Raw genomic sequence first — 16,599 nt, 5'->3', positions numbered from 1 at the left:
TCCAGATGGTCTAACATACCAGTTTAAAAAAAAAACACGTTGGGTAGTGATGAAATAATATTTGTTGCAACTGTTCAACTATATTTTTAATGTTCATGATATAACTGATGGGTTCAGTGACGGTGTGGTGACGCTCATCCCGAAGAAGAAATCTCCTAGTAGAGCAGCCGATTATAGACCCATCACACTATTAAACACCGATTATAAACTACTGATGAAAGTTCTAGCCAACCGTTTTCGACCTATGTCTGAAGATATTTTTGAAACAGGGCAAACATGTGGCATCCCTAATAAGTTCATTATACAGTAGACAATCTCACTGCCATCAGAGACACCATATTACACTATGAATAACATCCAAATGAAAGTGGTGCACTGGTATCGCTCGATTTTGAGAAAGTTTCGACAAAGTGAACCACAATTATTTATACGCAGTCATGCAGAACTTCTGTATACCTCAGAAAATAATTAATACCATTAAAGCGATATACGCAAAGGCACATTCTCAAATTCAAGTTAATGGGTTTATTAATAAAAGAATTCCAATAAAATCCTCAGTCACACAAGGGTGTCCTCTATCTGTTTCTTTTTGCCGTCAGTGTAGAGCCATTTATACGACTTGCACATCAGGTACTGCACTCTAGAAATCGAGTACCAATACCAATGTTTACAATAAGAGTGTATGCAGACGACGTTGTCCTCCTGATTCGTGATGTCGAAGAGTGTGAATATCTACCGGACATTTTGCAAACTTATTGTGAGGCCTCAAACGCGCAAATAAATTATCAAAAGTCAACTTTATTGCCCGTAGGGAAATGGCCTCAACAACAAACAATTAATAACATCCCAATTAAAGCTAAAACAAATATGTTAGGTCTAACGGTGTGCACCTCCTTTGACGATATGGTGGAAAGCAATTGGTCTAAATTTACTGCCAGCAGCCGACCCTCAATGTTTAAAAATGTCACCAGAAATCTTAATTTGTTTCAGAAAATTTGGCACGTCAATGTATTTTGTCTGTCAAAATTATGGTATATCGCTCAAGTTCTGCCAATGACTAACAAATATTCATGCATCATGGAAGGAGCTGTAAACTATTATATATGGAAGGGGCATTTCTAAAGCTAAAAAAAAAAGGCAATTATATCTACCGAAAAAAAGAAGGGAGGGTTGCAGCTAACAGCCGTAAAACAGAAATGTCAAGCACTTTTTATACGCAACATAATGCGAGCACTACAAGGAAGGGGGGACCAGGTAGATATAAATTTCTGGGAACATCACACACCATTACTACGAAAGAGGACCTCCACATTACCACACTTGATAAGACAATCTTGGGAACAGATTGAAAAATGCCCAGCAGATATTTTGGGGGTAAATGGCCCGCAACAAACAAAAATGATATATCAGCAAACTCTGCAAGACACTTATCAGACACTACATATAATGGAACGATATCCGAATGAGAGATGGTCCAAAATCTGGAATAACCTCCACCTGGCGGACATTCCTACCACATGGAAGATTTCAGCATATGAATACATCAATGAAATTATCCCAACGGAAAAGAAGAAGTATCGCCACAATATCACTGCGTCACCGGCCTGCAAAAAATGTGGCTTTTTGGATACACAAAAACATCGTGTAACGAACTGTGGACCTGCAAAGTTTGTTTGGGAAGAAGCAAAAAGACTACTGTATAGTATAGGAGACATCTAGAGTGTGAATGGTATGAATCAAGTCCTCCTTTGTATCGACCCACCAACAGAAAATAATGTATTCGTACATGTGTGGTTGGCAGTAAGTTTGCTGTATTACCAATTAACAACAGAACTACCAACTGTAAATGACTATGTAGGAATGCTGAAAACGGAAAAGATTAAAGTAAAATATAAATATCAAAGTGATGCTCGAACCAAAATCCACCAACTTGATCTTCATCAATTATAACAAGTCAATATCTTTAGATTCTAGGTTGTAATTCTAAAATAAATACTAAGATGTGATCTCAGAAGACTATGTAACAATGTCACAGACGAACGGTGTTTCTATATATATATATGCAAGTTAATTTGTTTGCAATATTACGGTTTTGAAATGGACGGTATATTTAAAAGAAAACATTATATCCCAGTCTATTCACAAATGAAAATATGCTAATTATTATGTATGCAATATTTTAAGTGTAATGTTTATTTTCTGTCAGCATTTTTCAAAGTTGATTTCATTTATTAAATTACAAAGATTTAGTAGAGTATTAACATGTGTCACTTTGCCTACAACGGTAACTGTATTTACGTATCCTTTAGGTAAGCTAATCTTTAAACATAAATTTAAAGTGTGTAATTATGTAAATCAAAAACACAAGTCTAACAAACCCATTGTAACTCGAAGTTCGTAAATTTCAATGAATTAATGGTTAATAGAAAAAGACCCAACTTTAACACTTGATCTCAAGTTGCTTCAAGTATTTATGAATTACGCTACAGACAGCGTATACACCAAACACATCGAAAACTCCAGTCTTAACGAGAGAACCCCTACATTTACGATACTGTCGACATTGGTTCGTTCCACAGGGTTGCCACAAGGAAAGTAGTCAACGTACTAAATCCTTGTCACGAAGGTACTGTGTAAAATACTACATATATTAGTTAATTATGCATTTTATTATTAATTATAATGAACGAATTAGCAGCAATAACACAAAATAAATTCGTGAAATATGTTTTAGTTCTATTAATATACTGTAGCCCACTTTACTATACAACGTATTTTTCTATAGAGTCTATCTTGCTTGAATATCCACGAGGAAAAACTCACCACTTGGTCATTTACTTTGAGGGTGTCTGTTTGGCAGAGGGTACAATATTTTACGTTTCACATATATTGTTACCTTACTTCCAAAACCTCGTAACTCGCTCGGATGTCGCTTTTCACTTTTTGGCCGATTTTAAATATATCCAGATATTCGTCTACTGATAAAACAGTGCAGCTTACTTTAGCATACTAGTGCTAAAATCGGTCTATTACGAAACCACTTAACTTCTCTCTCTCATAAGTTGATTCCAAAACCTTGTAACTTAATAGAGTAGCGTGTTGCTAATCATTGCTCTCTGTGGAGCGAGTACACTGTTCGCATGTAAAAAGCTGTTTCATTCTTTCTTGTCATTAACTCTTTATTATTTGTAGATATTCCCAATACAATCGCTTTCCTGAATATGTTACATATAAAATAAGATGTAGTTCATGACAAAAAGCCACAAAAACCTTTAAAATGTCACCGTTAATAAAGAAGTTTTGAATGGATAGCTTTGTATACAAGATGCATGTTTAAGAGGTTTTATTTATAAAATGTCCTCATACAAAAATGAGTACGGTAACAAAAATACTTTAAATAACTTATTCATTTTGATTTGTGTTATATCAAGGCCCCAGAATGGGTGTTCGCTATGAATCTGCACGGCATCCTCATGTGTCCTTGAATGACAGCGTTACATCTCTACTATAAGATGAAATTTGTGTATACAAATTTACAATTTACAACCTCAAAACACAGGAAGGCCATTGTTTTATTTGGCATGAAGATGATGAGCAGGTAACTTTCAATTAATTCAGCACAATCCTCTATAATTTCATTTCAGATCTGCCAACAGTTTCAGGAGATAGTGATGGTTGCGCAACTCAGAACAGAAATGTTACGCTGAGCAGTGCCTTGCTTCATGTCGCCCAACGAAATAAAATGACGGTCACTCAGAAATACTTGTATAAGGGTTGATACTCAGATGGAATGTGAAGCTATACACTCACTTATTGGAGGGAAGTTAAATAATCTAGAGATACACATTCCACCAGAGTATGTGTCTATTTGTAAGTTAGCTCGTTATAAACCAAAGTCCTTTCCAGTGTCATTTTGGATTACATATATTTTCGAAACTTCGGTGTACTGAATTGTTATGGCTCTATTAGGCCTGGTTTCAAAATAGATGATTTTAAGAGAACTGATTTGAGATCCATCAGACACAAACAAGACGGCATGACTACAAATTTCAGTATAATGATGACTGGACACCATTATGGCACAGAAAGAAACCCTAAGGGAAGCAGTACTGTGACTGTAGTGTACAACCAATCGTCCTCGATAATGTTCCAGAGTGCATCTTTTGTGGTCGGCCGACGTGGCATTGTATTTATCATCGCGTTCACAGTTTTCTTGACCTCCGACTACACATTTTCTAGGACATTCAGATGTGGTGAACAGGGAAGCCATTCTATCAGTCTGATATATGGCCTCTCTGAAAACCATCTCATGACCTCACCACATGTGTGAACACGATGATTATCCTGTTGAAATATGATCTCATAATCATCAGGATATATCATCTGTGCAGAGGGAAGCATAACATTTTCCAATAAGACCTTGTATTGTTGGGCATTAAGATTCCCATCGAGCCGCCATATAACACCCAGGCCGTCACTGGACATCCAGCCCCAACATGGAGCAGATACACGGCCACTGCGAAAGCGAGTTGTCACATGCGTAGGATCGTATCGGGATCCCCGTGAACGGTAGACTATTTGCCGCCAGTAATTGTCAGAGGAAAAAGTAACTTCGTCTGAAATTATTACCTTATTCCAATCGAAATTAACATTTTCCTCTGCAAATGCAAGGCGGAATAATCTGTGGTCATCAGTGATGCACCCTTTCGTTGCTGCCACTCTCGGATGACGTCCTACTTCCCGCAGACGCCTTATGACAGTGCGAGAAGTTCCAGGGAAACGGGCATTTACTTTAATTGAAGAAGCAGATTGATGCGGGTTCGCTTCTACTTCTGCAACTAAAGCAGCGTCCTGTGCAGGAGCATGGTGGAAGAATACTGGTGTGGCGGATCGTTGACACAAATGCGTCGAGTCTGCGCATGTGACGTCACACTGGGATGTCAGAGCTGGGAATCAAGCACAGCAGTCGTTATGGTGAGAAAGATTGCGCGAATTTTTTTAATCTATGCGAAAGAAATATGCAATAGAATGCCGGGCTGTGTTATGTACTCGAAAAAAAACGAAATGAACCAACATAAGATACTACGGATTTCCGAAGGACAAAGACGTAGCTACTAGCGAGCTCGTGGATCACTGTCGAAGGGCGGACAAGTTCAATTTATAAGACGCTAAATTACGATTTTTAAAACAAGAATATTTGTTCTGACATTACAATAATGTAATGCTACATACTTGCTAAAGTCTTTCTCATGACAGTAGAAACATTTGAATGTACGCATTTACAAATATATTAAATATTATTGATGTGGAAATAATAATGATAATTATTATTAAGTTATTATTATTACCATTACAATTATTATTAATATTATTATTACTACTACCATTACCATTGTTATTATTACTTTTGGGGAGGCCGAAACTTAGATCGGAGGATAATGTCAAAATGGATTTGATAGTACATACTGGATTAATATTGCTCAGGACAGGGACCAATGGCGGGCTTATGTGAAGGCGGCAATGAACCTCCGTGTTCCTTAAAAGCCATGGAGTATGTCGCTAAATTTTGGGATTGAAAAATAAATTTTATGCCATCCAGAAAGTCTCTTTACAACGCATTTTTTATTTATAACGAAGTCTCTGATATGGTACATTTTATTCGAGACAGACTTTACCAGTGAAACGTAAACACCTGCAACATTGCTCAGTTTAATTTTTCTGCCTGGCGATAATTCGAATGGAAGTGAACGCCTTCGTAATTCGTTTACTCTTCCCAATAATAAAAACAAGAGTTTATAATCGTCAGAATATATTGGTCACTTTTAGTATAGCTATACGGTACGTGTGAGCGGGTGATAGTGCGACTATTTTATCAAAAGCATTTTATTTAGATTTTATCATAGGCAAATTTTTAATGCGAAAAAGACAATCTGAATTAAGTTCTGGGTAGATGACAGCAGTGCTAATTCAAATAATGTGAGCGAAATTTCCCTCCAGGGTTTATAAAAACGTACTGCGTTTTGTAAATAGAGTGATTAATACTTGCAATATGGTTTTACGTACCGTGAAGATGAATATAAACAAAATCCCAAGTGTCTTATATGAGGAAATGTTTTGTCGACGGTGCTGAATAATCTAGAAATACACATAGAACTGCTGTTTTCAACGTCATAATTGTGTGAATCAACATTTTCTACCATGAAAATAGTGAAATATAAACAAAGGAACAGACTTACGTGATGCTTATTTACGTGTTGTCCTGTCAACCATAAGGCCACGAATAGAGAAACACTTTGCAACCTACCAAGCGCAGACTTCACATTTATTTAAATAGGTGAGTTTTCAAAAACGATCATAGAAATCTTTTATCGGACATCCAGCATAGATAAGTTGAAATGTTTGACACATATCTTTGTTTTTTTTCTAATGCTACTCAAGTTGCTATTTTTTATTGTTTTTTTATTGAGTATTAACATCGACCTATGTACAACACTGGATATCCGACACTACATAGAAGTTTTTTCAGTGCTTTTCTCTGGCGGAACGCGCTGGAACGGCGTTCGGGCATATTTTTGTTACATTTTTCACCATGGAACCGAAATATGTGTGAATAACTATGTTTTCAATATAATTTTTCTTTGAATTTCGCTTAGACCTTGACAGCCTTAGTTGGGCGTAAAGGAAGTTAAAAACGACAAAATTCCCTTGCAGTGAACAGTAATCATTTCCATGTCCGCTATAAAATATTCTACAAAGAGCTCCATCACCTTTTTCTCCAGAAGAAAAGCACTGGTTGTTATTATTATATTGTTATTAATAAAAACAAATGTGTGTTGCGATATCGTAGGCGTTCAGTAAAGTGTGTCGTCAGTCAAAAAAGGTTGGGAACCTCTGCTCTGTATTAACACAAAACTGAAGTAATTGTCGATTATTAATTGAACATAATTCAGTATACCGATACGAAATCAGTTCACATCACCGTCATTGTCATGGCCGACTCCCTAGAAATTAACTTATTAAACAATAATCAGAAGACGTTTTATATTTCTTTAATCTGTGACGTTCTGTTATTATAGTTCTGCATTACGTGTATTAGAATCATGACAATCTAATATTTTATTATATATTCAGTTTCATTACGCTTAAACGCCATAGGCTATAGATATAAGTATACAACATTATAATATTTTGTATTCCTTAAAAAAAAGGAGAAGATTGACAAGATTCAGTACTTTTAATAATAAAATCGTTCTAATAATTTGTTTCTAAGCAATAAAGGCTCTAGTAATATTAATAGCATTTCCCCATAAAAGATGAAATGAATATGAACATAGGCCTACAATTTTAAAGTTCTATCGACAAAAATTCCAATAAACGTGGTACTATTCACAGCTGTAATATAATAATTATCAAAATTAAAAGAGAGTTCAATACTTGTTCGTAATTCACTGCTTTTTTTGCGGTTGTCCATTAATTCATTTTTCACCTTCAGTGCACAGAGTTATTGCTGTATCGTCAGCATATTATCATTGTTCATAATTATAATGTCCCCTAACAAATATTTATTTTCATCAACGATGCCTTCGAGTAACATAATAAAATTATGATCAGAACCGCCTCAATGTAATGCTTTACCGAAGGCAAGGCTGGATCTTGGTCCCGGCGTGACGTCATCTGTGCAAGTGAGAGGGGACGATACCTGCGCACCGCCTCACCAGTATTCTTCCACCATGTGCAAGAGTTGAAACACGTCTTCTACCGGAACCTGGCTGACTATGTTCAATTCCTTCTCTGGATAATCTCGCTCATCTTCTAGCTGTGGAATCGTGCATTCCTAGTCGCCTACCTGCCTCAGTAGCGGAAAATCAGGCCTCCCTCACAAGAGAGAGAAGAGCTTGTCTTCACGTATCTGGCCTATGTCTTCTGTCAGCCATGTTACCCCTAATAATTACAAGAGATAATGGTTGTTTCACTTTTAATATGCGCAATTACATGTGCGCAGAACTATGTTTATTTTCAGAAGTTGCAGATGTCTCTAAATTAATTACACATCAATATATAAATAAACATCTGACGTCCTTACGGGGTACACGACCTTGAATCGCCTACACAAGAAGCAGGACTGTTACCACGGAGCTATTACCCTAGATCATAATTATATACCCAGATTGCTCTGCCTTATAGGCTCTGACGGTAACAATTTTTGTCAGGTTTATTATGCTGCCATTTAGTTGTTACATAAGGAGTCACGTCATAACACCTATTTGAATTGCATTAGCGATTGTACTGCCATCTTGTGTTCGTTTACGGCGGACGTGTGGCGATCCTGGCGGTTGTTCTCTTCAAAGTGCAACCGATTTTAACATAGGAATGAACAATCTATATTATATGATTTGGGCTGTTACGAAGCAGATATGTAACGGCACTATTTACGAGTGTAGCCTATATCTGGAACGCATTGGTTTTGTCTTAAACATTATTCATCTCGTTTTTGCAATACTATTAACTTTATGATGATGATGATGATGATTATTATTATTATTATTATTATTATTATTATTATTATTCTCCTGTTTGTATTGCTGTGAATAGTATTAACGGCTAACAACTGCCGAAGTGAGATTCATGAGAAAAATTGCTGGATAGGCCTACTCCCTTCTCGACCATCATCGGAACGTAGATATTCTGAAGGAATTAAAGATTGAGTCTATTGTCCATTATCTGCAGCAATACAGGCTTCAGTGGCTGACACATGTCAAGAGGATGGATCGCTCTAGATGGCCCAGGCAGATTTTGTCGTATGTCCCAAGAGGTCAAAGATATTTAGGAAGACCTAGGAAACGCTGGCAAGAGACCGTACCAGATCCACTGGGATCTAACACTTGAAGGCTGATGATGATGATGATGATGATGATGATGATGAATAGTATTATTGTTATTATTTTCGTTGTTGCAATACTATTATTAGATTCTTATTATTATTATTATTATTATTATTATTATTATTACTACTACTACTACTACTACTACTACTACTACTACTACTATTACTACTACTACTACTAATACTAATTTTAGTAACTGAACAATACTCCTTATGGAGAAGGGAGAAAATCCAAGAACTGAGCATCTGTTTTAATTCAAGGGTAATTAGGAAGAATTCTCCGATATTACTGAACTTTTTGTTTAATTTTTCAACTAATCCAAGCTCCTGTGCACGTTAATATAATTATGTATCATTCGTTTCCAGCTAGAGAAAAAAATAAAACGAAACAAATATATATATATATATATATATATATATATATATATATATATATATATATACGAAGGCGGGTACGAACCCGGGTTTTCTGCGTGTAAAGTCAGAGATTTACCACGGAGCTATGACACACAGTTCAAACCGTTGTTTGCCGATATAAGAGTATGTTCTTGGATCTCGCTGGTTTCGTCCTTGCTACTCTGATTTTACTTTTGTCTATCAGGCGCACATCCGAATGGAACTTAGACAAATTTACGCTTCAAGAGTCCGGTCATTTTTTTTTGTCTAAGAGTGTACTTATGAACCATATCGCCATAAAATTTCACGCTTCAGTTGCTGCTACAACTATAGCTTAAAACACGGTCAAACATTTTACATCCTGGGGTCCTGAGAATATGTTTTATTCCTTTTTTATTGTCGGTATGTCGCGTTATGTCGCCGCGTCCGTAGTCCTAATTGGGAATCTTAGAAAAGTCTCAGAAGAACTTGAGGTCAGCTTCGTTTATTTTCAGTTCTTTTATTTACAGTTTTCAACTCTGTATGACTCTTTCGGCGTGTGTGTTCAAGATTATTATTATTATTATTATTATTATTATTATTATTATTAAAACGAGAGCAAAAGATTGAGCGGTATAGTCTACAGTCCTAGTCCCAAAAGTTATTATGAGGTGTTACACAACAGCCTCGCCGGATTGTGATGAGTACTAGGGTTAGGGTTAGGGTAGGTCATGGTGGCCACGGGTGGGTTAGGACGACTCTTTGTACGTCGGCAATACTGAGGCCTGTTGTGCACCCCGAATATTACTGGATGAATGAGTTTGAAGGTGTACCAGCCCACCGGCAGCATGTGACCCCTCACCCGCTATTCCAATGGGGGCCTTCTATCCTCCCCAGCTCTACGTTCATACCGGCAAGGTGACTAAGCATCACAGGATCTATTCCAAAGGCCCTTACAAGTTGTCGAAGCGCGGATGAAGACATGCGTCTTGACCTGAATATGGATATTGAATGAGATGAAGAAGATGAACGATATGATATGAAATTTAAATTCCTTTTCTACACGGGAGGGGAAGGGAAAATGAACCGTGGTAATGAAAATTCGAACCCGGCATCTGCCTAAGTAACAGTGAAAACCACATGAAGCGTACTAGTCGCCGATTTGCGAGTACTGTATAACCTAAATTCGCCTTTAAATATATCAATATTTAGAGTCCTACGTTTGGTTACTTTGAATACTGGCTAGGTCTAAATTGAGCAAGTTGCAAGTTAACAGTTCACACTTCAATGAACGAAGCAGTCTTCCTACATGCACCGGTACTGTGTGCCTACATCTTAACTAGTGTCTGTTTGTTCTATTTGAAAACGTCTGTTGATAATGCTCATTTTTCATTAGAAGCTTCCTTTACCATTGCTGTTCTCCTTTCGACTTCCTGGCAGCAGCTCATGTTAATATTCATAGTATACCCCAAGTATTTGAAACTTCCCGCTTGTTGTATTGTCTCAATTCCAATTCGCACGCCTACCGCCTTTATTTTTCTTCCGATAACCATGATTTTCGTTTTGTCTGCATTTATCTTCATCCCATACTGCTCACATCTATTGGTTAGCTCCATTAGTATATCCCTTCATCTCTTCTTCCAACGCCAATGCCGTACTATCAGCAAATTTTATGCACTTTATTTTTATTATCCTACTATCACCCCTCCCATTTTCTGAAAACAGATCTTCATTGAATCCTGCAAATAGATGTTGAACGGAGATGATTTTTAGAAGAATCTCTCTATAAGCTATTACGTAAAATGCTCGGCAGATGATGAGAAAACAAATAATCGAAAGTTAAAGAAGAGGAAGGATAAAAATAATGTACGCCTTTTTTTTACAGGTTTCCTGTTGCACCGTTCCATGTTGATGTCCTGTGAAGAAGAGAGCAGATGACTCATAGGCCTATGGAGTGACAGAGTACTTATGTACAATGTATTCCTGCTGAAAACTGACTCATGAATTTCTTCGGAGCTGAATCGGCACTAAATTTTACAATATATTTTACCAATATCCGGACAATAGTAATTAATATGTGCGGTTGAAGAAGCTATTGTGAGATTTGTTCTCTCTAATTCATTGTCATATGCGTGACTCACAACATTGTTATGTTTGCATTTCGTATTATTAATAACCTTGTTTTGAAGGCGTTAATAGTCATAAAAATTATTTTTAATGTGATAAATATTTCTATATATTAATGTAAAGCTTATATTCGACAAAATTTAATGTCTTGTAAACATTAGTGCCAATTTCAAGTCGAAAGATGTGTGAAACATATATATGGAAGTTGAATTTTATTATCCTGAAATCTTTCGTAAGCCTTACACCATAATAATACAGCTTTTCTACTGTTGACGCTAAGAGGTACAGATATTATAACTTATTAAATATCACGTAAAAACAATTACTTACTATGAGTTTGAAGACAATGGAGGAGGAAAAAACATTTAAGTCTTATCTTTTTAAATAGCCTCTCTGTTTTTGCACATAGCCTATCAGTAATTAAAACCGAATACTTAATTGAGAAATTGTTGTAATACCTTACGTCCAACTGTTCCTTTTCGATTTGGAGTAGTACAGGATGCATTTTTAGAGGAATTATATGCTAATGAAGAGGGCAGTAGGTAAGATGCTAAAAATCTGATATCGACGTGAGAAATTCTTGCATTTACATCTTTTTTGTATTTTTTAACGTGGAACATTTAAGTGAGCACCTGTCCAGGAAAATGTTTACTTGAATTTCTGTCGGCCTAATACTTAGCGCTTCTTGAGCGTTAGCGGGAGAACGATGCAACCCGCAACACATCGTTATTGGAAAATAAATATGCATTTTGAATACCATCGTATATTTTTGCATTCAAAATAATATTAGTGATCTGATCAGGAAATGCTGTATGTATTTCTTGTGATGCAATTGTGTGATTTCACAGTCTCAGGTGACAAGACAAACATTTTTATTATTTACTGAAATAAATAAATAAATAAATAAATAAATAAATAAATAAATAAATAAATAAACAAACAAATCAATAAACTAATTAATTAATTATTCAATTAATACGTGAGAAATATATTGATCATGAGGTCACATTCGATTATTTGAAATCTCAAATCATCTTGGAATCATCTTAACTTTTTAATAATTTGAGATCAAATTATGAAGAATGTTCTTATTTATTTCTTTGAAAAAATGAATAAATAATAAAAATTAATCATCATACCCTGGCCCTGTGATTATTTGAAATCAACTACCATCCACTTAAATGTTGCTTTTAGGCGAGTATATCGTCTTTGTCTCGTGAAAAATAACAGTCGGATTGCAGAGGAGCTCCTTTGGCTCCAATTTAAAATTCCGTTGTTATTCTGCATGTAAAATTCAAGGCTGAAAGCATTCAAATAGGACTTGAAATGTAATTGAAAATTTATAAATTTATGTCTATAAGCAAACAAGACATTCGTCTGCCTGTGCTAACAATTATTATGAGGCTGTGCTTCGTGCACTCTGATTTATAAGAAATAGGCCTAATTATTGCCGTTGAAACGTTTGGAGGTGATGAAGAATCTGCTTCTTGTGTTACAGCGTCAACAGGAGCATTCTGATTGCAACCAATTTGTATTATATACGTTTATTTAATGTTTGTGTTACATTAATTTCAAATTGTACTGGTGATGCTTTTATAGTTAACTTATAGTGGCATTGTGCTATGTGTGTTTACTCATGACTTTATATTGAGTGATGTAAACATGAATTTAAGTTGTTCTTTGTTTAAGTTACATTAATTTCCAAGTATACTTTAGTTGCTATTGCAGTACAGTTAATTTGCAGTGACATTGCTTTGTGAATGATTACTTGTAACTTGGGCTGGGACTTTCGTGACTAAAAAAATGTGTGTTTAGGCACATAAAATGAGCTTGTAAAATAGTAATAAGTTATATAGACATTTAAATTAGTAAAACAGGTCCCCAAAAGTTTTGTTTCAATTTATACAGAAATAAAAAATTACAACATTTTTATTCAAAATTTGCTATGTGATCCATATCATTCATCTTTTCGAAATTATTCACAGTGAAGCTGAGTTTATCAGTGAATTTCAGTTTGTAAGCGGAGATGGAACGCTTCACACAGAGGTTATAGGGGCGTAACAGAACTTACTGAAATTTTGCATTACAATTTTAGCAGGAGGATTAAAAGTCAACAGGGAAATCGTCACTCTTTCTTTTCATGCCTAGCTTCACACGCCTCAGCACTGACAAACCAGGATTTTCCCTTAACACTGTTACAATTATCTCTTATCTCATCCTGCAACTGCCTTCTCGAATTTTAAATTTTATTCTCAGCTTCCTGTATTAATAATAATTGATGTTCACGGCAGTTACCCTAAAATTTCATGTCAGCTTGTAAATCTGGAATGAGTTATGAAGACATGAACGTAAGGTGTTCTTTGCTTGTTTGAGTTACTCCAATTCAAAGTGTACTAAAATTGCTATTGTAGTATTGTTTTTTTAAGTAGCTTTGCTTTTTGTATGTTTACTTAAAGCATACTCTTAGAATGAGGGATTGAAACAAATCTAAGGTGTTCGTTGCTGATATATGCACGATACGCCTAAGCTTATACTTAATTTTTTTTTAGACGGATGGTGGTGTATGCTATTAATTAAAAAAATATTATAATCAATTTTTGTTACTGCTTTGCTGGTATATATATATACATACAATATAGCCTAGTGAATATTATTTTCTAGATGGTGGAGGTATATGGTACTAATTAATAAAAATAATAATCACTTTTTTATACTTCGTTGCTGGTGTATGCACGATACACTGAATTATTACGTAGACGAACGGTGGTACATGTTATTAATTAAGAAACATAATGTAATCAGTTTTGTGAAATTAAATTGGTGTAATTTGTATAGTCATAAAAGATTTGGCTGATGGTTGTATAATGTATTTTTTTCCATTAAAAATTAGATTTACAAAGAAGTGTTGATTATTGTATTGTACAGTCAGTAATATCTTCGATTATTGCTGTTTGCAACATTACTCTTGTGCAGTTTCCTAGCCTTAATACAATTACTGCCATCAATTCTGGAAAATGCCTTTCTTTTGGAAATGCAGAATGTCTTGAAGTGCAATGATGTTCAATTTCTATGATAAAGAGAATCAATGCCCAGATTACTCTCACCTTCATCGGAATGATTACAATACCAATTATGCAACACGAACTTTTAACTGCATTTTAACGTCTAACTGTTGAAGTATAGTATTTTGGAAATGTTCTATAATATGTGCTGCTACTTCGAAATTTCCTACTTTGATTATCCCCAGATCCTCACATGATAGACTGGAATGTACAGTGCTCGTAAAACGAGTAAAACGACCGGATACTGCTCAGAGAGATGCGCAGAGTACTGGAAAATTCAATGTTGTACTTGGGGAGGGGGTTATTCTCTGACTTCGAGCCTTGAGATAGGCCATGCGGGAGGGCGCTCTCACAAGTCTCCGCACCTACTTTCCCTCTCACGCATAACGAGCATCATGTCGTTTCATTTCTGTGACAATTTTTCACAGAATGTGACATTATACATTGGTCAATTAAAAAGAATCGCTATATTTATGTTTAGCGTGCACGGATATATGAAGCACAATGGAGCCTTATGAGATTTCTGACTCTTACAATATGTTATGTAATAAATACCAACCTAATGTCCAATGTACTGTGAATTCATATCCCGTATAAACGTCCTGGGTACTATTTTGCATACAGTAACTTTATTATGCATTATTATATGTTGAAGAAGAAATATTGGTAATAATGGGGATTCCTAGGCCTGGATTAGTACATAAATGTGCTGACATTTAGGGCATTGTCTTGTCTATTCCTGAGATACATCTGACAAAACACGTCCATTCGTTGAAGATCACTCATGATTTCTACCTGTTTCGTAAGGGAACAAGAAGTAAAAACATATCCTTAAGTGGCACAATTGAAGAACTTAATTCGTCTCCGAAAATGAGGAATCCGGAAGAGTACGTAAATCAAACAGGATGAAAAAGATGGCTTATCTTTTACTCCAAATGTTATCCAACTTTCGTCAGGGGTGTGGGAATAATCACATATCGGTAACTTTATCTACTATTGTAATTATATAATTTCACGTTTGTCAAAATTGAGCCAGTTCTAGCATTGAGGTGTCTGTAGGCCACTTATTTATCACATTATCAATTTCAGGAGATGTTAGTAATCTTAACACGAAAAGTAATATATTGCTGAAATTTACATAGCGATGGTATTGAACAATAACTTCGTATGTCAAAATATTGAAATTTATGAGAGAGAAAAAAATATTTTAACATCACCATAACAAACCAATATCTGACACAAGAGGTTATTTCAATCTCTTATTGTAAATTTTGTACCCACGACTTGACATAAGATGTTTCTGCAGAAGATTCATTTCATTCATTTTTGACATTTAAGATTGCTGTTCAACAAAATCAACATGGATAATTTCCTGTCTAATGTCACATAACACAATAATAATATATGAGGCACTCAGAAGCAAAGTGATACAAGTGACATTTTTTTTAATTGAGATAAGTGTATATTCTAAATCTTTAACGTCACTTCTGTTCAGAGAAAAAGTAATATACTGTAAGTGCAGTTCCAGTCACTGCTGCTCCATATTGACCTTACTCTTACATTACAATGCATACAGAGTTTTGACTGAGAGGCAAACTAATACAAGTGCATTGTTTACATAGTGTTGTTGCGTTTCTTCTGTTTATGACTAATTCATTTGCCACAATGGAGAGAGGTAACATATTACATATTCGAAACATCTTCATGGAAGGCCTGCACACATTGAGCAGGACCAACTATACAATAAGGATAATTTTTCTAAGTGGAGGAACTTGCAATAGATAAATAAATTCATCCCACCCATACACAACTCTTTATTTGATGACCTGAATCATGAAGGATGGGCCTATAATGAGGACTGCAGGACGTGGAAGAGTGCGTGGAAGAGAAAGTTCAGGGAATAAGTTACTCGCTGTAGGAGTCCTACAGATGCACTTCATGACAGAGACATAGATATTGCAGCAGAGAGAGATGCGACTTCTTCAGATGAGGCTAGTGACGTAATAAACGCGACTAAGGCTGAATTACATTTAAAATTAAATATTTTCTTAACCCTCTTCTTTCGGAGAACTAAAAACCACATCAACTGTTTCCCTAGAAATTGAATGTAATATTCAACCTATCAGACACTATGTATTAAAAAGGGATATA

At 35.5% G+C, this 16,599-nt stretch overlaps 1 protein-coding gene across 2 annotated transcripts in view; it reads left to right on the top strand.

The window, feature by feature from the left end:
* Positions 1–14,282, top strand: part of LOC138708010 (uncharacterized) — an 85,178-nt gene extending 70,896 nt beyond the window's left edge. For both annotated transcript variants that reach the window (XM_069838119.1, XM_069838118.1), the window contains exon 5: positions 11,145–14,282. The gene's annotated coding sequence lies outside the window, so the exon portion shown is untranslated. The remainder of the gene's footprint in view (positions 1–11,144) is intronic.
* The last annotated feature ends 2,317 nt before the right edge of the window (positions 14,283–16,599 follow it).

This window comes from Periplaneta americana, chromosome 10 (genome assembly GCF_040183065.1).
Source record: "Periplaneta americana isolate PAMFEO1 chromosome 10, P.americana_PAMFEO1_priV1, whole genome shotgun sequence".
Taxonomy (NCBI): Eukaryota; Metazoa; Arthropoda; class Insecta; order Blattodea; family Blattidae; genus Periplaneta; species Periplaneta americana.
Note: the sequence above shows the minus strand (reverse complement) of the source record. Positions and strands in the feature narration are given on the sequence as shown.